We start from the raw sequence: 20,933 nt of genomic DNA, 5'->3' as shown, positions 1-20,933 counted from the left end.
TCTATCTGCATCAGACATGACTGCTAGTGAGGTGTAAGTGGTGCACTTACCTACACTAAGTGGTTTCCTACTGTACCTTGCTAGTGAGTTGTAGTCAGGGTGTGCTAATCCCTTTAATCTACAACTACTAAGTTCAGTAGAACTTAATATGCTAAGCTTTTGATTTATATGTACCTAGAGGTACTTGATGTGATCTTTCAATTTGATAAAGATTGCAATGGTAAAACAAACAGCAAGCTCAAATCCGCACCGCTGCACACCAATGTGAGAAGTTGGCCTGATATGTAGTGTTTCCAATTCTGGAACCACTGGGTATCAGTCCAAACAAACCCCAAAGATGTCAGGTTGTAAGTCAACCTTGTAGACAAGCTATCCTAGTGGTAGCATGGACTAAGCAGCCTTAAAGGCTTAACTTAAGAGGTCGTGTTAAGCGAGCTGTTTTACCACATACAATCCTGTAATCAAATGAAAGGACACCACACAAGTATATATTGTAAAAATATATGTATTTATTTCTAAATTACTCCCCAGTACTCTTTATGAGGAAAGGGGCACAAGCGTTAAATCAAAAGCACTGTTAAACATATAAAGTTGGCACAATTATGGCTGAGGGCGGGGGGCCACTCAGACCATATACTAAAAAAATGGTATAAGTAACACTTATCGAACAATGGTTAGGCCTAGGGCCTAGAGATTCGCTGGGAGCAGTCAGGACAAGCAATGAAGAAGTCGGGAGTAGCCCACAGGAGACGGGTGCAGCACGGAAAGTGCGGCGCGCACCAATGTAATGTCAATGGTGCGTAAAAGTTAGTTAAAGTGAATTAAATGATACTTCCGCTGAACCTAGGAACACAAAACTTTAGACACAGACCCTAGAGGTGTGTACCAGTGTAAGGACACCGGCGTTGCAAAGTTACCTCACCCACAGGCCGTGGGTGCACAGGGTCGAAGTGGCGTCGGGTTCTGTCACGCAGGTTCTTGGTGCTTGGAGCTGTTGCAGCTGCAGGCGCTGTGAAGCAGAAGTGTCCGGTGCGATCCAAGGGTGGATCGAAGTAGAAAGGTACCTGAAAGCAGAGGGGACAGAGTCTGGGTCACTCAGCAGTGACCAGGGTGGAACCAGGACGGAACCAGGCAATGTCGGGCGCAATCATGCGGTTGTCGATAGGCTTCTCTCCACTGTCACGTGGGCTCTGGGGCATCTGCGACATCAAGGAGCAGGTCACGATCTGTCCCACGTAGGCTCTCGCCGTCAGCACCGTCGGCTTCGAGATTGTAGCAAACAGCACTTGGCAAAAGCAATCCAAGCGGAACCGGGAGATTGCTTATCACTCGAACCAGGAGGGTCAGAGTGGGTGCTCCTTTTCACAGGAGCTGGTGCAGATCTGGAGCAACCAGAAAAGCAAGTCGTATTTCAAGTTTCGTCGGCACAGGGGCCACAAGCCAGCTGGCAAGTGACCGGGCCAACGCGTCGAGCGCACACAAGCAGAAGGGCCCCACGCAGCACTCGTCGAGTGTGGAGGGGTGAGCTTTGGTGCAAGTGGAGCTCGGGGCTGGGGCTTCTCAAACCCCGGTGTACAGCTTCGAGGGTCACTCGTGGGCTGCACGGTCAGCGTCTCGTGGCCTTTTCAAGATGGCGTGCCCCACGCTTCCGGTCGCCTCCACGGGTCTCAGCTCTGCAGGGACTGTGGATCGGGCAGGTAGAAGGCAGGCAAGCTTGATCTCGTCGATCTCTGTCGCTCGAGTTCCGGCGGGAACTGCAACAAAGCAAGGGTCGAGGGCTGGATGGTGCCTGTTTGCACAGGGTGGTCACTCCTTGACCACAAGGGAGATTCTTCAGTCTTCTCACGTCGTGTAGAAAGTCGAAGGGTCCAGATTTCGTTTCTTATGTTTCTTCAGGATGATCTGAAGTCCGTTGGGACTGCTCCCCCTCTTATTCGAATCTAGGGGGTTGGACATCCTGCTAGGTCCCCTCCTATGGGTGGGACCCAGGAAGGGGGTGGTTACACCCCTCTCCTTTGATCCTGGCCGCGCTGGGACAGGGGCTGGGAGGCCCCAGAACCGGTTTGGCCGGATCCTGCAAGGGGCAGCCTTGTGCTCCCCAGGCAGTGTCTGGTTTCTTTGAAACCTCCCTACTCCAATCCACTATCTCCTGTCTGGGGTGGTTTGACACCGCCCTGTGACAGGAAACTCTTTGTCCAGGCCTCCTCTGCCGGGTTTCGGTCAGCAGCAGGAGGCCAGACCCGTGTCTGTGGCAGGGGCATCCATTTTGTGGATCTGAGGCTCATTTTAAATCAACCGCGTTTCAGTAAAGTAACATGTCTTCTCCCTCTAGAAGGGTGGAATGCTACCCCCGTCGCCAGAACTGGCGAGGGGGTAGTATTCCAATTCGTATGACACCTTACACGACATGTTTTGATAAAGCCAAACCAAAGTTGCTATATAACCGCGAGGATTATAAGGCGCTTAAGAGTATATGGTATGGCGTTATCCCGGATCAGCTTAGGGAGTTGTTCCCGACAGCTGCAGACAGGCTCAGCTCATGCCAGAGCTCCATCTCACATAAAACCACGCACTCTGCCTCCAGGATTGATGAGGCCTTCCATAGGAGTGGCTCACAGGTTATATATGTGTCCAGATATAGGGTTAGATATAGGTATACTATATCTAAGCAAGGGGTGATTACACCCACTTGCCCCAGCTGAGTGATCAGCCAGTTGTGTCAATTTAAGAACCAGCCAGGGGTGGCAAAAGCTATGCTTCAGCCCCTGGTAGGCCTTGGTGGCACCTATGCCCTGAGCACCTATAGTGCATGGTACAGGGGCTGACAAGGAGTCCATTTCCAATTGTGGTATGTACCTATAGCACATGTATTATAAATTTAGAGAGAGAACAGCAGGCTGGGGGTCTGATTAGCAGGCCCACAGCCTCAGTAAGTCGAAAACCAGTGAAGCAAAAAGCAAAAATTGGGGTGACCATAGGATAGCAGACCCTACTCTCCTACATAACCCCCCCCCAAACGCAGGGACATTAAACTTAACCTTGACCAGATAAGTCTTCATGTTCTAAGTGGAAGTACCTGGAGAGACCATCTGCATTACCATGGTCAGTCCCTGGGCGGTGCTCCACTGTAAAGTCCATCCCCTGTAGGGAAATGGACCACCTGAGCAGTTTGGGATTTTCACCCTTCATCTGATTTAGCCACAAGAGGGGCTTATGGTCTGTCTGAATTAGGAAGTGAGTACCAAACAAGTATGGCCTCAACTTCTTCAGGGCCCAAACCACAGCAAAGGCCTCCCTCTCAATAGCTGACCAACGTTTCTCCCTGGGGGTCAGCCTTCTGCTAATAAAAGCAATGGGCTGGTCTTGACCATCTTGATTAAGTTGTGAAAGCACAGCTCCCACCCCCAACTCAGAAGCATCTGTCTGTACAATGAACTGTTTGGAGTAGTCAGGACTCTTCAGGATAGGTGCAGAGCACATGGCCTTCTTCAGGTCATCAAATGCCTTTTGACAGCTAACTGTCCACTGAACCTTTTTGGGCATCTTCTTGGATGTCAAGTCATTCAATGGTGTCACAATGGACCCATAGTTCTTTACAAATTTTCTGTAATACCCAGTCAGGCTGAAGGACTGGGTTCTTTGGACCCAGCGGTGCCAGGGCACAACACCTGAAACCTTCGTGGGTAACCTGCTCCGGCGTACAAGTCACAGAGACACGGGACACTTCCTTCGGCGTCAAAGAGTCAAGGTTTATTTACTGCAGGGAACACAGAAGTCACAGGAAGTACATCGAGTGTAGTTCGGGGAGACTGCTTCAAATTGTATTTGTGGATCGCTCCTTTTATACAGTTTTTACCCATAGGATAACATGATACACAATAGTTTACAACCTGGTTCCCACAAGTCGCTCTCAGAGGGGTCGCTTAGATCACTTTGAAACACACAAGATCCGGAACATAAGTGCGGAAACATTTGGCGATTCCCAACTGTAAAAACCCATCTTCCCACCATTAGCAAATTCCAATCAGCAGTAAAGTAGATCGAAATAGGAACAAAGACAGGTGCAGAGGAAGACGGAGACAGTAGGGAGATCGGAAAGGGTGTAAAAGGGGAGTGTCGAGAAGCACGAGATACAGGCATCAAAGGGACGTGCCTAATGAGATGCACGACTGAGACAATAAGCCCGTGCGGCAAGATGAGCCTCGAGCGGCGCCATCTGCCTTACAGTAGCATCCCCCTCGTCATAAAGACACTTACAAAGAACATGCGTCTTCCGCCATATCTTGGGAGTCCCAGGGTCGCGAAGCGGACAGCGTCCGTTCGCTGGCTACTTGAGGGCAAGAGACAAAATGGATGCCGTATCTAAGATGGAACCCGTGGGTACAGATGACAAACCCACATAACAAACGAACGGTTTAAGTTAGCACAGCGAAACTGCGCACACTTACAAAACTCGTCATTTGCGGTTCATAGATACTAGACTCGACCATATTCGTGCGAGTCGAAAACACCACTTACAATCGTCACGGAACCTCAGACGCTCCTTTTGCCCTCATGTAGGCAAGCACTAGTCGGAATCATATTTGATATTCATCAGACCATCAAGATGTCGTTGTAGCATAGCTCTGTCCAACCGAGTCCCCTTGGTAACAGATGGTTGTCTCATACACGTTGTAGCACAGAGGCCACATAAGGCAGGACCACACTGCACACAAAGGCAACACGTGAACAGGAACACTACCACAACCCCGATGATCGTCAGAATCTTCCAACCCCAAGTCGACACCAGGCCCCAAAACCAACCAAGTAGCGTCCAATCCCCTACATCCACGTGTATGGATTCGGAGATCTTGTGCAACTTCGAGATGGCTTGATAGACAGTAGGAGCATTATCTGGAATGAAAATGCAACAGCTCGAATGGATCACTTTACATACCCCACCGCGATCTGCTAAGACAACATCTAAAACCATACGGTTTTGTAATGTCATAAGTCTCTCCGCCTGAAGTTCTGTGGTGATATTACCAAGGGCACTGGCAGTAATGTTAGCTGTCGATTCTACCACTCGAGTCAAATGTCTCAGGTTCCTACTATTAACCATAGGTCCCCAAAACGGGAGGAAACCCTTGAAAAAGTCTCCTGCCTCTTGACCGGCAGTATCCTCTTCGCTAATTACGCCTCGTACAACTCTAGTCTTATGATAATCGGCATCTACAGTAAACGTCGGAGGCAACAGATTTGCAACAAAACATGAGCCCATGAAGTCTGCGGGCAACCATGTGTATGCACGATCATGACAGATAAAGTACGTACCCTTGGCAGCCAGAAGCACAGGGATCGGGGACATTGACAGAACGTAACTTTCAGTGCAAGCACTTACTCCAAGTGAGGCTTGCGAACCACGACCCACGATACAAAAATTACCAGTGTGGGGTACGACCCATATCGGAGGCGAGCTTTTAAGCTGCTTTTCATTAGTGAACGTACTATATTCCCCTCTATCCGGTGCCCTATAGGCTTGTACCTCTGCCTTAGGGATGAGAAAAGCATCATAGATCTCATCTTCCAAATCCTGTATTATCATCGATACCACCCACTGCCACGAGGTAGGACCCGGTTTGGGGGAACGTTCTGGAGAGGGGTGGAAACCTAGTGCACTTCGAAGCATTGTTTGGAATGCTCGAGCTGACCCTTGGGAACTATACGGTAACACCAGATATGGAATTCCCTTACCCGTAGTATGCGGCATCAACCCACACACCCAACAATTAGTAGTGTTAACCACTAACTGATGCTGATGGAGGAGCTGGATAAAGGAATTGTTGCGGAATTCTACACGTCTTGCCTGTTCGTGTTCCGGTAGAATATGAAAGGAATGGGGAGAAGCAGTAGAAGTAATGTTAGGGTAAGGAGTAGGAGTAGGGGTAGGAAGTAAGAAGTAAGACATAGTGTAATACACCCCACCCGCCAAAAATGCAGAAGCAGTTAAAAACAAAACAAACAACTGGGATACAAAACATTTCGTACGACTAAGTTTCTGCAGCTTGACTCTATATGCCTGAGCTCCTTCCAAATCATTCAGCTTCGAAAATGCCATTTCCCTACGACCGTCCGCAACGTTTCTTGACGCACTTCGTTCTGTGCAGCAATAGTCAATCCCCAGGAGTTCCTAGGAACCGACGGTCTTTAACCTAGTGTCAAGACCTACTGTCCAGAAGGAAGTACGCGTGCGGCCCTACGGCCCTCAATACACAATATGTATATATTAGCACAATATTTCTCAGCTGTGGAAGAAAAAGATACAAGGAAGAAGCTTGATATATATATATATACAAAACAATTTTCAATGATACGAATGTTCAAAGTTGATCATGGGAAACGAAGATATTGCAGTTATCAATTTCAGCAAAGCAAGCAAATTTTTATTTGTCCTTAGTGTGAGATCGCAAAGAATATCGATGTTTCCCGGGACGTGTCTGCACGTCGAACAAAGGATCTGTCGAAGAGACAGCGTCCTGCTGATCAGTTCGTTGGTCTGGTCTTGAGTCTCTTGCTGACAAATGTTCAACAGTGGCTTTCTGCTGCGCTGAGGGTTCTCCAACAAGCTGTGCGTCGCTAAAAGGTACAAACGCCGGCAATGTTTCTGTTTCTGTTGACGCAATGCCTTTCCTTACCCACGGGTCTGCCGACAAAGGAATAGGGACTCGCTTACAATGGGTAGCATGTACCCAATTTTTCCGCCCCTCAAGACGAACGGCAGTCCTCGTGGCCAGGAGCACCTGGTAAGGTCCGGTGAAGCGAGGGTCCAGATTGTTTTTTCGTGAAAAATTTCGGGTAACCACCCAATCTCCGGGCTGGAGCCGGTGGCCTGGACCCTCCGTCTGCGTCGGCAAGGCGTCGTAAACCTGTTGATGAATTAACCTCAGTTTAGCAGTCAAGTCATGTAAGTAATCAATCAACATCGGAAACTCAAGATCAGAGAATATTCCTGGCCTAGGAACCCCCCACACATTCGCAGGACGGCCGAACACTATTTCATAGGGACTGAGCCCTATTCGGGAGTGTACAGTCGCCCTAGTTGACAGTAATGCTAGAGGCAAAGCATCAGGCCACGAAAGTCCAGTCGTAGCTTGAATCTTCGCTAATTTTAGTTTAAGGGTGCCATTGTACCCTTCAACCAATCCAGCTGACTGGGGATGATTGGCGCTATGGAATTTCTGATTTATTCCAAGGCCCTTACACACACTCTTCATCACACTTCCAACAAACTCACTTCCGTTATCTGACCACACGACTCTAGGCATTCCATACCGAGGAAAGTATTCCTTCAGTAGGATTTTCGCAGTAGACAAAGCAGTATTGTCTTTGAGGGGATAGGCCTCGATCCATCGGGAGAATGCGCAAACCACAACCAAAACGTATTTCAGGTTATTGCATCGCTCCATATGGATGAAGTCCAATTGGATCACCTCAAAGGGATACAAAGGAGGAGCAAAACTGCCAGGGGGAGTTGGGGTTCCTTTGCCAGGATTGTACATTATACACACCATACAATTCTTCACCAAACGTTCAGCACACTTAGTAATTCCATCATTCTTCCACACATCAGCCAACAACTTGCAAATACCTTTCGCGCTAATATGTGCTAACCCATGTGCCATTTGCACAACGGCCAGTACATACGCATCAGGCAACATCCATCTTTTCTGATCTGACAAATCAATCCAGCAACCATTCACATCCAACCTTCCCGTACTTTCTTTCCACTTCATCTTTTCAGTGTCGGTGGCCTCATTCTGAATTGCTTTCACACTCTCTATAGTATTCTCACACATACTTGATTCTGTAGGCCACCTAACCGAATTCGTCACATACATTCGAGTGCTAAGGTTCCGGGCAGTCTCCTTAGCAATCTCATCTGCGAACGCATTACCACGACCAACATCATCCGTCACTTTACGATGCGCACTACATTTAACAATTGCAACTTGAGCAGGCAAAGTCAATGCATCCAAAAGATCGTTCACAAGCTGGCCATGCTGTATTTTCGTGCCATGTGACGTCAAGAAACCACGTTCTCGCCACAATCGTCCGAAACTATGCGCTACACCGAAAGCATACTGACTATCGGTGTACACATTCACACGTTTACCTTTTGCTAATACACATGCTCTAATAAGAGCGATCAGCTCTGCAGCTTGGGCAGAATTCTGACTCAATCTCGCAGTCTCAACAACAGTATTCAATGTCACCACAGCATAAGCAGTAGTCACATCACCATTCGGCAATTTAAAACATGACCCATCCACATACAGGATGCCATCCGGGTCTTCCAATGGGGTGTTTTTAAGGTCCACACGACCTTTTGTTTCCTCCTCTGTCCGCAAGTAACAGTCATGTTCTGTTACTGCATCTGACTCTGCACTAATTGGTAACAAAGTTGCCGGATTTAGGACATTACAACGTTTTATCTGAATGTGGCTTGCCAAGAGCGTCAATTCGTACCCAGATAACCTCGCACTCGTCAAGTGCTGAGTTTTCGTACGGTTCAAAAGAGTATCGACTGCATGCGGAACCATCACCGTAAGCATATTATCCATGACCAATCCTGCTGATTGTCGGATGGAGACCGCAGCTGCCGCAGTTGCTCTCAAACAACTCGGCAATGCTCTAGCTACTGGGTCTAAGGTCGAGGAAAAATATGCACATGGACGTTGCTTACCACCAAAAGGTTGCGTTAAGACGCTTAAAGCACAACCTTCCCTCTCGTGAACATATAACGTGAACGGTTTACTGTAATCAGGGGTACCTAACACAGGAGCCGAACACAATGAATCACGTAATTCAGAAAAACTTTTCTGACATTCTTCCGTCCATGGTAAAGGAGTCGAAACATCCTTGCACGTAAGAGCCACCAATGGTTTCGCCAGCAATGAAAAATTAGGAATCCACTGCCTGCAGTACGATGTGATACCTAGAAAGGCACGCACATCTCTTTGGGTTTGTGGCACAGCCATGCGCGCAATCGCTGCAATTCTCTCTGGGGTCAATCTCCTTCCCTCCTTTGACAATAAGTGACCTAGGTAGGTTACTTCTTGACAACAATATTGGAGTTTAGAAGGTGACACCTTGTGATTTAACTCACAGAGATGTTGCAGCAACGACACTGTAGCAATTTTGCAAATGTCCTGAGTATCAGCAGCCACCAATAAGTCGTCGACGTATTGTATTAAAGCCGCACCAACCGGCAACCTAAACGCATCTAGTTGACCCTTCAAAGCTTGACTGTAAATCGATGGACTTTCACAGTAGCCCTGAGGAGCGCGTTTGAACCGGAAGCTACGTCCACCAAGAGAGAAACCGAAAAGGTCCCTGCTCTCTTCGGCAATCGGGATGCTGAAAAACGCATTTTTCAAATCAATCACCGAAAACCATGAAGCTGTAGCTGGAATCAGAGTCAGTAGCGCCGTAATGTCAGGCACAACAGGGAATTGAGGAACCACAATTTTATTCACCTCCCGTAAATCGATAACAAAACGATAAACAGGCGGTTTGGTAGGATCAGTACGTTTAAGAATGGGCAGTACAGGACTATTGCACACGTTTCCCCGAGTTTCTTCAATGACATCTTTCTCGATCAAATCATAGATGATCGCTAACAAAGCTCGTTCACCATCAAGGGAGATACGATATTGGGGAATACGTGGCAATCGCACATTCGATTTCAACTGAACAACATAAGGGGAGATATCAAGTAGGCCCACGTCATTTGGACCCGTCGCCCACAAAGATGCAGGAAGAGAACTCAATTCCGGTGGAAGCTTATCGAGGGACAAGTACATGGGAGAGACTACCCTCTCTCCTAACGTAAGCTTTACACCCGCAGGAGAACAATACAAAGTCGCATACAAGCGTTTAAGCAAATCCAGACCCAAAAGATTTTCGCCACAACCAGTAGACAAAATCAATGGAGCTTCGAGCTCACGTGGCCCAATTTTAAGGGGCAAAGGGCGCGAAACTGGATTGCTAACGGGGGCGCCAGAGAATCCAACGGAAACATTTGTTAAGCCAGACAAAGGTGCGCCAGGGAGTTTCGAATGCATGATAGAACTTTTCGCTGCACCAGTGTCCAACAGAAAAGGCTCAACGACGCCCGATGTAGCAACTGCGACGTAAGGCCCTCTCTGATCAACCGGAACTGATACCACTCCCTCTCCTTGTCTTTGGCTGTCCTAGTAATTACTATCGTCAGGTCCCTGATCGACGTAATAATCGTCTACATTGTACTGCGCAGATCGTCCTTGCGATGATCCACGTTGATCGACGAATGTTTCCTCGAACCTCGTAAAGAAGTCTGAAACACTCTCATCTTTCTTCTGCTTACAGGCTGACAACTTGTCCCAATTTACCCTCATAGCTGGCATAAGCGTTTTCATTAATGTAATGATTCGCTGGGGAAGAAGTTCAATCAACTGATCGGGTTTAGTAGCAGCCACTTGTCCAGCGTCTGCCGCTGTAATGGCAGCCCAATCACCACCTAATTCATTCGCGTGATCTTGGTGACGAATCTTGGCCCATACCGGTTGCGGTACGACATTGCCAAACAACATGTCGATATCGGCCAGATTCATTATCGTAGCGTCTACGAGCTGCGATAATTCTTTGTAATACCCCGCAGGATTTTTGCGAGGATCAGGCAAAGTTTGTTTCACCTGAAGCACTTCCGATCGTTTCCAAGGGAGGTGTATCCACACTCTCTGGAAATGTGCTGGTATTGGAGCATTAGCATTAGTATTATCAGCGGGTACCCAAACTGGCGGAACTTCACGCATAGGATATTGGCCAGACCCATCTCGTTGTTCAATGTCCTCAACGAACAATGCATGAGGAATAGGAGCGGGACGAAGAGATAGCAACCGCTCAATAGCACGTCGGACATTAGTGTCGACTATCAGTCCAGTTGCGAACTGAAGCCGGAGTTCAGACAGGGCGGTCAGCACCTCGTCAGGCGCATTGGCCGCTATCTGATCATGTAAGAACTTGCACATTTCATCAAACACATATCTCTGAGTAGGTATGTTGAATTGATCAAACGTTTCGAGGACAACACGAGGTGGATTTCTAACAGGGTTTATCATCCAACCCATCGCCATATTGTATAGCGCAACACGTTCTCTATTACCAGGAAGCTGGCTACGTCTCTGTGGACCATCAGAACCTGCAGACCCAAAAACAGGTCCGAGCGACTGAAAGAAGTTTGTCGCAAGGGGAGAATCACGATTACGAGTAGAGGGAGAAGAGTAAGACACAGGACTAACAAGAGAAGGAGTAGAGACGTTAGCAGCAACAGGGGTTAACAACACAGGAGCAGTAGCGTGAGCAGTAGCGGGAACAGGAGTATGTGGAAGCGGAGGAGCAGTAGGAATAGAAATAGGCAAAGGAGCAGGAACAGTCGGAAGAGCAGGTGCAGGTTGAGGAACTGGTGGAGGAATTACAGGTGGAAGAACAGGTACGGCAGGGACCACAGGAGCTGCGGTACCCTGTACGTACGGAGGTGGCGACTTCATAAGATAGGACATTAAAGAATCCTCAACTGCCTCTTCCTTCTTATCCGACTCCGTAGGCAAAACAGGATAGCATTTGTCTATGGACATACGCTGTAATCTCTCAAACACTTCCTTATCCTTATCCTCCTTATCACGCTGAAACTGCTCAGCTTTCTTCACTATAGTAGCAACAGTATCTCGCTGACTACGTTTATTTTGTCTGATCTCTTTCTGTCGGGCTTCTTTGCGCCAGAACCGAAAGGCATCAAACATGGCCGGCCTTGATTTACGTTCGAACAACTTTATTTCCAAATTATCTAAGATCGACGCTTCGAAGCTACCGTGAGGTGGCCAACGAAGATCGCCGTCTTTCTTTGTATATTTGATCCAATAATCGTTAAAAGCAATCGGGCCTAGCCCATGTTTGCTATATAAGTCATATGTAGGAGTTCCAACCGGAGGTATCGGACACGAGTCCTCCAGCAGGGAATCCGCACCACAAGGTCTAAAGCAACTGAACAAAGTACTGCGACCAGGCATCTTGCACACTAGCCGAGTTTCACAAACTTCAAGGGTTACGGGATTTCGGGATTTACCAAGTCCCAGCAAAGAACTAAACCCTCGGTCTTTGGCGGCTGCAGTCGTCAAACAAATACAACAACAACAAAGTACGCTAGCAAAGTGTCACCGACAAAAACACTCACACAGCGTGTACAACAAAGACACCCGCTAAAGTGTCTACAACAAAAACACTCGCTAAAGTGTTTACAACAAAGACACTCGCTAAAGTGTCTACAACCAAGAACTCTGGGAGCGACCCACAAATACTTAACTCAAAGATCAATGGCGTCCTCAGGAAGGCCCGTCAATCGTCTCGCTATACCAAGGTCTACGCCAGGCGCCAAAACAGGTCTACAGTCAGGGCAGCAGTCCGTCGCAGCCGTTAGGAGGCGGGAATCTTCGCGGGAAAAGTCTTCGGGCCACTTATTTCGACAACAGGATCGATGAAGCGGGGTGCACCTTCCCTCGGAGATTTCACACGAAGTTCCTCACGATCGTCGGGCTTGGACCGGTACCACTGATGCAGCCCCACGTTGGGCGCCAACTGAAGGACTGGGTTCTTTGGACCCAGCGGTGCCAGGGCACAACACCTGAAACCTTCGTGGGTAACCTGCTCCGGCGTACAAGTCACAGAGACACGGGACACTTCCTTCGGCGTCAAAGAGTCAAGGTTTATTTACTGCAGGGAACACAGAAGTCACAGGAAGTACATCGAGTGTAGTTCGGGGAGACTGCTTCAAATTGTATTTGTGGATCGCTCCTTTTATACAGTTTTTACCCATAGGATAACATGATACACAATAGTTTACAACCTGGTTCCCACAAGTCGCTCTCAGAGGGGTCGCTTAGATCACTTTGAAACACACAAGATCCGGAACATAAGTGCGGAAACATTTGGCGATTCCCAACTGTAAAAACCCATCTTCCCACCATTAGCAAATTCCAATCAGCAGTAAAGTAGATCGAAATAGGAACAAAGACAGGTGCAGAGGAAGACGGAGACAGTAGGGAGATCGGAAAGGGTGTAAAAGGGGAGTGTCGAGAAGCACGAGATACAGGCATCAAAGGGACGTGCCTAATGAGATGCACGACTGAGACAATAAGCCCGTGCGGCAAGATGAGCCTCGAGCGGCGCCATCTGCCTTACAGTAGCATCCCCCTCGTCATAAAGACACTTACAAAGAACATGCGTCTTCCGCCATATCTTGGGAGTCCCAGGGTCGCGAAGCGGACAGCGTCCGTTCGCTGGCTACTTGAGGGCAAGAGACAAAATGGATGCCGTATCTAAGATGGAACCCGTGGGTACAGATGACAAACCCACATAACAAACGAACGGTTTAAGTTAGCACAGCGAAACTGCGCACACTTACAAAACTCGTCATTTGCGGTTCATAGATACTAGACTCGACCATATTCGTGCGAGTCGAAAACACCACTTACAATCGTCACGGAACCTCAAGGCCCAAGAAGGCTCTGACTTGTGTCTGGGTAGTTGGAGGAGCCCAGTCCTGTATGGTCTGGATCTTGCTCTCCAGTGGTTGAACTTGACCCCCACCTACTAGGTGGCCCAAGTACACAACCTTGCTCTGCCCTATCTGGCACTTAGTAGCCTTGATAGTCAGGCCTGCCTTTTGCAGGGCCTCCAGAACCTTCTTCAGGTGGATCAGGTGATCCTCCCAGGTGGAGCTAAAGACAGCAATATCATCTAGATATGCTGCACAAAAGTCATCCAACCCAGCAAGGACTTGGTTCACCAACCTTTGGAAAGTGGCAGGTGCATTTTTCAAGCCAAAGGGCATTACCACAAACTGATAATGTCCACTAGGGGTCGAAAATGCTGTTTTGGCTTTTGACTCCTCAGCTAGTCTGATTTGCCAGTAGCCAGCTGTCAAATCAAATGTGCTCAGAAACTTGGCAGAAGCCAATTTATCAATGAGCTCATCTGCTCTTGGAATGGGATGAGCATCTGTCCTAGTGACAGCATTGAGACCTCTGTAGTCCACACAAAACCTCATTTCTCTCTTCCCATCTTTGGTATGAGGTTTTGGCACAAGGACCACTGGGCTAGCCCATGGGCTCTCTGATGGCTCAATCACTCCAAGCTCCAACATCTTTTGCACCTCAGCCTTTATACAATCCCTGACATGGTCAGGTTGCCTGTAGATCTTATTCTTCACAGGCAGATTGTCACCAGTGTCCACCTCATGGGTGCACCAGTTAGTCTGACTGGGTGTGAGTGAAAACAATTGTCTGTGGGCCTGCAACACCTGTCTGCAGTCCACCTGTTGCTGCTCAGTGAGGCTGCCTGCCAAGGCTACTCCATCAACTGAACCATCATCAGGGTTCTGGGAAAGCAGGTCTGGGAGAGGGTCACTCTCTTCCTCCTGTTCCCCATCTGTGGCCATGAGGAGACTCATGTCCTCCCTGTCAACAAATGCTTTCAATCTGTTCACATGGAGCACCCTGTGGGGGCTCCTAGGGGTACCAAAGTCAACCAAGTAGGTGACTTCTCCCTTCTTTTCAATGATAGGGTAGGGTCCAGTCCATTTGTCCTGGAGAGCTGCTGGCCCCACTGGGTCCAACACCCACACCTTCTGTCCTGGCTGGAACTCAACCATAACAGCCTTTTGGTCATGCCAGGCTTTCTGTAATTCCTGACTTGCCTCAAGGTTTTTGGATGCTCTCTCCATGTATTCAGCCATCCTGGAGCGGAGACCAAGTACATAGTCCACAATGTCTAGTTTAGGCTTTTTGAGAGGTAACTCCCATCCTTCCTTCACCAAACTCAATGGACCTCTTACAGGGTGGCCAAACAAAAGTTCAAAAGGGCTGTAGCCAACCCCCTTCTGTGGGACCTCTCTGTAAGCAAAGAGCAAGCAGGGTAAAAGGATGTCCCATTTCCGCCTAAGCTTCTCTGGTAAACCTTTTATCATTCCCTTTAGGGTCTTGTTGAACCTTTCCACAAGCCCATTGCACTGTGGATGGTAGGGTGTGGTAAACTTATAGTTTACTCCACACTCTTTCCACATTGCTTTTAAGTATCCAGACATAAAGTTAGTACCTCTGTCTGAAAGAACCTCCTTTGGAAAGCCCACTCTTGAGAAAACTGCAATGAGGGCTTTTGCCACCACAGGAGCTGTGGTGGTCCTCAGGGGAATTGCCTCTGGGTACCTGGTGGCATGATCCACTACCACCAGTATAAATCTGTGCCCAGATGCTGTTTGAGGATCCATGGGACCCACAATGTCTATTCCAACTCTTTCAAAGGGTACCCCCACCACAGGTAGTGGTATCAGGGGGGCCTTTGTTGTGCCACCTGACTTGCCACTGGCTTGGCAAGTGACACAGGAGCGACAAAACTCCTTGACATTTTCTGACATGTGAGGCCAGTGAAAGTGTGGAACAAGCCTGTCCCAAGTCTTATTCTGGCCTAAGTGTCCTGCAAGGGGAATATCATGGGCCAAGGTAAGAAGGAAGCCCCTAAACTTCAAAGGTATAACCAACCTCCTGGTGGTGCCAGGCTTGGGGTCTCTAGCCTCTGAATAAAGGAGCCCTTCATCCCAATACACCTTATGGGTACCTTGAGCATTCCCTGCAGCCTCAGCAGCAGCTTGCTGTCTGAGGGGTTCAAGTGAAGGGCAATCTAATTGGGCCTGCCCCAGGTCTGCCCTTGAGGGTCCCCCTGTCCCCAGAAACTCAACCTGTTCAGGTTCAAGCTCATCTGAGACAGTCTCCTCTTGGACTGCAGAATCAGTTTCCTGTGAAACTTGATCCTCAACCTGGGGCAAGTGGGAAGGCACAGCCTTAACCCTCTTGCTCCTCCTCTTGGGTTGTGGTTGGTCTATTGTTTCAAGATCCACCACTGGTTCAGGAAGGCACTTCTTAGCCTGAGACCTTGTCACTGCAAGGACATGAGCTGAAATCCCTAGCATTTCTGCATGAGTCCTGTACTCCACTTCTGACCAAACTGAGCTTTCAAGATCATTGCCTAACAGACAGTCTACTGGGAGGTCTGCACTCACAACAACTTTCTTTAGGCCATCTACCCCTCCCCAGGAGAAGTTCACAACAGCCACACTATGGGAAGTAGTGGAGTTGCTTGCATTGGTCACTAGGTAACTTTCACCTAGTACAATCTGTCCAGGGTCCACAAAGCCAGGTGTCACCATTGTGACACTGGCACAAGTGTCCCTGTAGGCCTGAGCCAGTTTCTCATTAATTAAGGGAGTCTGCCTATATTTGCCCAGGTTACTGGGGCTTACTGCAGTGGGCAAAGATAAGTCCACATCATATAGGAGAACTGCCTGTGTGGGGATTCTGACTAGGCCAGATTCCACCTCAGTACCCAGGGTCAACCCTACTAAACCCTTTGGCTGTGTACCACCACTGCTGACTGTACTAGGGGGTGCAGTTGCTTTAGGAGCTGCAGTGGTGGGGACTGGATTTTTCTTAGTGCATTCACTGCCCCAGTGTGAAACTGATTTGCAGGTATTACACCAAGGTTTCTTTGGGCCATCATTCTTCTTTTTCTTGTTTCCATTTTGGGAACCCCCCTCCTTATTGCTAGTTTGGGGGCCTGAAGACTTCTGGTCCTTTTCTTTATCTTTCTGATTCCCACCCTTCTGGTCTGTTTTCTTCTGGTCACCTTGGTTCTGGTTTTTCTGCTTAATCCTTGTTCTGACCCATTTGTCTGCCTTCTTTCCCAATTCTTGGGGAGAGGTCAAATCAGAGTCAACAAGGTATTGATGCAACAGCTGGTTCTGACAGTTATTAAGGATCTGTTCTCTCATCATAAGATTGTACAATCCTGTATAGTCTGAAACTTTACTTCCCTGCAGCCAACCCTCCAGAGCCTTAGTGGCACAATCTACAAAATCAGTCCAGTCCTGAGTCTGTGCTTTTTGGGTGTCTCTGAACAACAACCTGTATTGCTCAGTGGTTAGGCCAAACCCTTCAATAAGAGCACTCTTCAGAACAGAGTAGTTTTTGGCATCCTCAGGTCTAACAGTGAGGAGCCTGTCCCTCCCTTTCTCAGAAAAGGAGTACCATAAAATTGCTGCCCACTGATCCTCAGGGACCTGCTGTACCATGCAGGCCCTCTCAAGAGCAGTCATCCATTTGTGGATATCATCCCCTTCCTTGTAGGGGGGCACAATTTTTGTCAGGTTTCTATTGTCATAGGCCCTGTCTTTTTCTTTAGGAACTTTGCTGCCACCAGTGGCATCTAAGCCACACAATTTTCTCTCTCTTGCTAAAGCAAGTTTAGCTTGAGCCAAGGCTACCTCTTCCCTTTCTATTTGGAGTTGGACAGCCCTCATCCTGGCCCTATGCTCTTTTCTCTGGGAGGAAGTCATTCCTCTTTGAGATTCTCTTGAGGCACTAGAAAGGTGAGAGTCCCCTGATAGAGATCTCTCCCTCCTATTACCTGGGAGAATTTGGTTATGAGATCTGGGGTGGTGCTGCCCCCCCCCCCATTCCCATGTAGGTCCAAGTTGGCCTGGTTAAGGCTGGCAACCTGTACCTGGTTTCCCCTCTGATCCTGATCTTCAGGCTCTTCTAAATCAGAGCCTTCCTCTTCCTCTTCCTCCTCCACTGCATCATCATCTGGAAGATCCTCATTCTCAGGGGAGTTTATCCCTTCACCTGATTCTAAGGGAGCCTGATTCACCTTATCTAGGTCATCCTTTTCTAGGAGAGCTATTAGGGAAGGAATGGTAGGGCCTCTGCCCTTTTTTAGCCCCCTGGCTGTGCACAAGGCACTCAGGTCTTTGTGGCTAAGGTTGTCATATCTGGATGTTGTCCCTATAGGATCAACTTCTACAGGAGCAGAGCCTGAGGCTCTATCTGCATCAGACATGACTGCTAGTGAGGTGTAAGTGGTGCACTTACCTACACTAAGTGGTTTCCTACTGTACCTTGCTAGTGAGTTGTAGTCAGGGTGTGCTAATCCCTTTAATCTACAACTACTAAGTTCAGTAGAACTTAATATGCTAAGCTTTTGATTTATATGTACCTAGAGGTACTTGATGTGATCTTTCAATTTGATAAAGATTGCAATGGTAAAACAAACAGCAAGCTCAAATCCGCACCGCTGCACACCAATGTGAGAAGTTGGCCTGATATGTAGTGTTTCCAATTCTGGAACCACTGGGTATCAGTCCAAACAAACCCCAAAGATGTCTGGTTGTAAGTCAACCTTGTTAGACAAGCTATCCTAGTGGTAGCATGGACTAAGCAGCCTAAAGGCTAAACTTAAGAGGTCGTGTTAAGCGAGCTGTTTTACCACATACAATCCTGTAATCAAATGAAAGGACACCACACAAGTATATATTGTAAAAATATATGTATTTATTTCTAAATTACTCCCCAGTACTCTTTATGAGGAAAGGGGCACAAGCGTTAAATCAAAAGCACTGTTAAACATATAAAGTTGGCACAATTATGGCTGAGGGCGGGGGGCCACTCAGACCATATACTAAAAAAATGGTATAAGTAACACTTATCGAACAATGGTTAGGCCTAGGGCCTAGAGATTCGCTGGGAGCAGTCAGGACAAGCAATGAAGAAGTCGGGAGTAGCCCACAGGATACGGGTGCAGCACGGAAAGTGCGGCGCGCACCAATGTAAAGTCAATGGTGCGTAAAAGTTAGTTAAAGTGAATTAAATGATACTTCCGCTGAACCTAGGAACACAAAACTTCAGACACAGACCCTAGGGGTGTGTGCCAGTGTAAGGACACCGGCGTTGCAAAGTTACCTCACCCACAGGCCGTGGGTGCACAGGGTCGAAGTGGCGTCGGGTTCTGTCACGCAGGTTCTTGGTGCTTGGAGCTGTTGCAGCTGCAGGCGCTGTGAAGCAGAAGTGTCCGGTGCGATCCAAGGGTGGATCGAAGTAGAAAAGTACCTGAAAGCAGAGGGGACAGAGTCTGGGTCACTCAGCAGTGACCAGGGTGGAACCAGGACGGAACCAGGCAATGTCGGGCGCAATCAGGCGGTTGTCGATAGGCTTCTCTCCGCTGTCACGTGGGCTCTGGGGCATCTGCGACGTCCAGGAGCAGGTCACGATCTGTCCCACGTAGGCTCTCGCCGTCAGCACCGTCGGCTTGAAGATTGTAGCAAACAGCACTTGGCAAAAGCAATCCACGCAGAACTGGGAGATTGCTTATCACTCGAACCAGGAGGGTCAGAGTGGGTGCTCCTTTTCACAGGAGCTGGTGCAGATCTGGAGCAACCAGAAAAGCAAGTCGGATTTCAAGTTTCGTCGGCACAGGGGCCACAAGCCAGCTGGCAAGTGACCGGGCCAACGCGTCGAGCACACACAGGCAGAAGGGCCCCACGCAGCACTCGTCGAGTGTGGAGGGGTGAGCTTTGGTGCAAGTGGAGCTCGGGGCTGGGGCTTCTCAAACCCCGGTGTACAGCTTCGAGGGTCACTCGTGGGCTGCACGGTCAGCGTCTCGTGGCCTTTTCAAGATGGCGTGCCCCACGCTTCCGGTCGCCTCCACGGGTCTCAGCTCTGCAGGGACTGTGGATCGGGCAGGTAGAAGGCAGGCAAGCTTGATCTCGTCGATCTCTGTCGCTCGAGTTCCGGCGGGAACTGCAACAAAGCAAGGGTCGAGGGCTGGATGGTGCCTGTTTGCACAGGGTGGTCACTCCTTGACCACAAGGGAGATTCTTCAGTCTTCTCACGTCGTGTAGAAAGTCGAAGGGTCCAGATTTCGTTTCTTATGTTTCTTCAGGATGATCTGAAGTCCGTTGGGACTGCTCCCCCTCTTATTCGAATCTAGGGGGTTGGACATCCTGCTAGGTCCCCTCCTATGGGTGGGACCCAGGAAGGGGGTGGTTACACCCCTCTCCTTTGATCCTGGCCGCGCTGGGACAGGGGCTGGGAGGCCCCAGAACCGGTTTGGCCGGATCCTGCAAGGGGCAGCCTTGTGCTCCCCAGGCAGTGTCTGGTTTCTTTGAAACCTCCCTACTCCAATCCACTATCTCCTGTCTGGGGTGGTTTGACACCGCCCTGTGACAGGAAACTCTTTGTCCAGGCCTCCTCTGCCGGGTTTCGGTCAGCAGCAGGAGGCCAGACCCGTGTCTGTGGCAGGGGCATCCATTTTGTGGATCTGAGGCTCATTTTAAATCAACCGCGTTTCAGTAAAGTAACATGTCTTCTCCCTCTAGAAGGGTGGAATGCTACCCCCGTCGCCAGAACTGGCGAGGGGGTAGTATTCCAATTCGTATGACACCTTACACGACATGTTTTGATAAAGCCAAACCAAAGTTGCTATATAACCGCGAGGATTATAAGGCGCTTAAGAGTATATGGTATGGCATTATCCCGGATCAGCTTAGGGAGTTGTTCCCGACAGCTGCAGACAGGCTCAGCTCATGCCAGAGCTCCATCCCACATAAAACCACGCACTCTGCCTCCAGGATTGATGAGGCCTTCCATAGGAGTGGCTCACAGGTTATATATGTGTCCAGATATAGGGTTAGATATAGGTATACTATATCTAAGCAAGGGGTGATTACACCCACTTGCCCCAGCTGAGTGATCAGCCAGTTGTGTCAATTTAAGAACCAGCCAGGGGTGGCAAAAGCTATGCTTCAGCCCCTGGTAGGCCTTGGTGGCACCTATGCCCTGAGCACCTATAGTGCATGGTACAGGGGCTGACAAGGAGTCCATTTCCAATTGTGGTATGTACCTATAGCACATGTATTATAAATTTAGAGAGAGAACAGCAGGCTGGGGGTCTGATTAGCAGGCCCACAGCCTCAGTAAGTCGAAAACCAGTGAAGCAAAAAGCAAAAATTGGGGTGACCATAGGATAGCAGA

Source organism: Lissotriton vulgaris, chromosome 2_2 (genome assembly GCF_964263255.1).
Source record: "Lissotriton vulgaris chromosome 2_2, aLisVul1.2, whole genome shotgun sequence".
Lineage (NCBI taxonomy): Eukaryota > Metazoa > Chordata > Amphibia > Caudata > Salamandridae > Lissotriton > Lissotriton vulgaris.
This window is presented reverse-complemented; position numbering follows the sequence as displayed.